Below are 3,309 nucleotides of genomic sequence, written 5' to 3'. Positions count from 1 at the left end.
TCTTACATTCAAGTCCTTTAACCGTTTTGAGTTTGTTTTTGTGTAAGGTGTAAGTCGGTGATCTAATTTCATTTTTTTGCATGTATCTGACCAAATTTCCCAGCACCATATATTAAAGAGGCTGTTTTGACTCCATTGTATGATGCTCTTGCCTCCTTTGTCAAATATTTATTGAGTATAATGGTTTGGGTCAATTTCTGGGTCCTCTATTCTGTTCCATTGGTCTATATGTCTGTCCTTGTGCCAGTATCAGATAGTTTTAAGAACTGTGGCTTGGTAATATAGTTTGATGTCTGGTACTGTGATTCCTCCAACTTTGTTCTTCTTTTTCAAGATAGCTGTGCTTATTCGGGGTCTTTTTTTTTTATTCCAGATGAATTTTTGTATAGTTTGTTCTAGATCTTGGAAATATGCCATTGGTATTTTAATAGGTATTGCATTGAATCTATAGATTGCTCTAGGTGATATGGACATTCTAATGATGTTGATTCTACCAATCCATGAATATGGTATGTCCTTCCATTTGTTTATGTCTTCCTCTATCTCTTTTGTCAATGTTGTAAATTGTGCTTCTATGAACATAGAAGTGCAAATATTCTTTCTGATTGTGTACTTATTTTTAACAGTCTGGTTGGGAGCTCTAAAGGGTGATTGGAAATAAGGAGAAAAGTGGGGTCCCCATGGTAAGAAAAAATTATGTAGTAGCCCTTTAAAAAATATCAGAGTATTTATAGGTATCATATCATGTATCCCTCCTTCTCTCTTTCCTCTCCTTTTAAACTTTAACTACAGAACTGGGAATTTATTTTGGATGCACAGTCTTTAGATTCTTTCAGGAAGGATCTGCACTTCTCATTGTGCTTACCCGTTGTGGAACTTTACACAGAACTGAGGTGTCTGGGAGGATGACTGCCACACACAGTATTTCCATTGAGTAAAGTTATAGTTCCTTAGAATCAGACCTCAAAGTTCCTGTTAGGCTCTTTTTAGTCAGGGTTTTCAGAGAGAGAGAGAGAGAGAGAGAGAGAGAGAGAGACAGAGAGAGAGAGAGAGGTTTTGACAACTCTAAAATATGCAAGTGGGCCAGCAGGTTGAAGACCCAGAAATAGGCCATGCTATAATTAAATCTTACAGGCTGTCAGGCCAGAGAATTTACTTCTAAGAAAAGATCAGTCTTCTTTCTTTTCAGACTTTTAACTGATTAAATGAGGCCCACCCAGGTTATGGAGAGCGATCTGCTTTTCACACAGTGCACCTACTTAAATGAAAATCTTGTCCAAAAACAGCCTCACAAAAACATTCAAAAGAATGGTTGACCAGTTATCTGAGCACCCTGGCTTTGACACATAGAATTAACCATAACAGGCTCCAAAAGGTAAAGAAAAGAGAGAAAAAGTAAAGGTTACTCTTTTAGTAGTGGTGAGATGTTTGTTTGTTTTTTTTTGTTTTGTTTGTTTTGTTTTTTACCTCAGCTATATCCAGAGAATCTTTTTTCCCCTCTACATATGGCTGGTCCACTTGAGGGATACAGTTAAGAAAACCAAAGGGCAGCTTTGAGCAGGATGGGGCATGTGGCTGGACAGGCCTTTCCCAGTCCTCTCTGCTATTTCTGTCCTCTGTGTACAGGCTTTATAGACAGTAGAGGGGATGATTTTATGCTTTTTTTAAACTTGTGAAAATGAGTCCCTGGGTTATCTTCATTCTCTCTGAGATTCCAGCTTTGGAGTCAATGGAGATGCCTTAACCTAATCATGAATTGAAAAACAATCTGGAGATATAAACATTTTCCCAAAACAACGTAAAAATGCAAGCAGAAAAGGACATTGTTGTACACAGCAAAAACACTTTAACAGGAAAATTGAGAAACATTTATAGTACTTAACTAAAAATTACGTAATGAAAGAAAGAAAATTTTTTATTTTATTGACTTTGTAAGTTATATGCATTGGAAGGAGGGAATAAAAGCCATCACACAGTGTTTACTCAAGAAAATAGGTTCCATTATTATACAGTCATATACCAAGAGCCAGTAGGGGCCCCAGTGCTCATGTCCTATACTAGTAGGGCTTTGGGGACTGAGCTTGGAGGAAGTTATTATATGTTATTGGATTTACAGACAACAAAAAGCATGGTCAATATCCGTCTGTGCATGGAATTCTACATGGGGTACCACTGGCAAATAGACAAAAAACTAAATGCTCGCTCACTACTTGGTAGCAACTTTCTACCTGGCAAAGTGGGACATTATGTCCACAGACGGCAATGAGAGGACACTTCTGAGTAAGGATGAGAAACTTCAGATTGAGGCTCTGAGCCTTGACTGTGAGTTGGAAACTGAAAAACAGAAAGTTCCTGTCTAAAGAATGTTAGTAAACTGCCAGACCAAATACTGGCAACTCTTCCTATTAAGTGAAGACAGTGTTTGAGTGTTTTCTTGAGGACAGTTTTTAGAATTGGTCTCATTGCAAAGTGAATGTACATGCACATAAGAAAGCAAACAACTTGGTAAACATTACCAACAACAGTCAACCTGAATTATTCTTTTAAAAATGAGAAACCAATGCATTTCTAAAGAGGTTGCAAATGTATTATGTATCTATTTTTTTAATTTCTTTACTTTTGGAACATTAATTTCAACTCAAATCATCGAGTGGGTTTTATTTGACTTATGTGGGTACCTCACTGGGGAACACCACTGTTAGTGTGCAATAGGGCAGGAAAGGGTAAAGAAGTGAACCAACAAGGAATAAGAGAATGGAGGTCACATTGAAGCATTTTTTAAACTAGGAAAAAAGTTATTAAGATTCAAGGTTTTTTATTGTCTGCTAAAATTTATTTTTGAAAATTACAAATTAAAAATCACCTAAAATCCTAGCCCCGGCCCAGTAGATCAATTGGTTATAGCATCATCCCAATACACCAAGGTTGTGGGTTCTATCCCCCGATCTGGGCACATATAAGAATAAACCAATGAATACATAAATAAGTGGAACAACAAATCAGTGTTTCTCTTTCTCTCTCTCTCCCCCTCTCTCTCTTTCTCTTTCTCTCTTTCCCTCTCAAATCAATAAATTTTAAAAAATCATAGAAACACAAACACATAATTAAAAAATAAAATTAAAAAATTACCTAAAATCTTATCTCTATTAAACTGTTTCTGATAATAGTTTGGTTTCTTTATAACTTCATATATAGGTAAACTAGTAGATAAAGAGATGTGTAGACAATTATAAATATACTAGAGGCCCGGTGCACAAAATTTGTGCACCTCGGGGGGGGGGGGGGGGGGCCCTCAGCCCGGCCTGGGCC

General features: G+C 36.9%; 1 long non-coding RNA gene across 3 annotated transcripts in view; it reads left to right on the top strand.

Annotated features, from left to right (window-relative positions):
- Nucleotides 1-3,309, top strand: part of LOC102261003 — a 934,325-nt gene that overhangs the window by 659,578 nt on the left and 271,438 nt on the right. The window lies entirely within an intron of this gene.

The sequence above is a fragment of the Myotis brandtii genome, unplaced genomic scaffold, assembly GCF_000412655.1.
Source record: "Myotis brandtii unplaced genomic scaffold, ASM41265v1 scaffold375, whole genome shotgun sequence".
Classification (NCBI taxonomy): Eukaryota; Metazoa; Chordata; class Mammalia; order Chiroptera; family Vespertilionidae; genus Myotis; species Myotis brandtii.
Note: the sequence above shows the minus strand (reverse complement) of the source record. Positions and strands in the feature narration are given on the sequence as shown.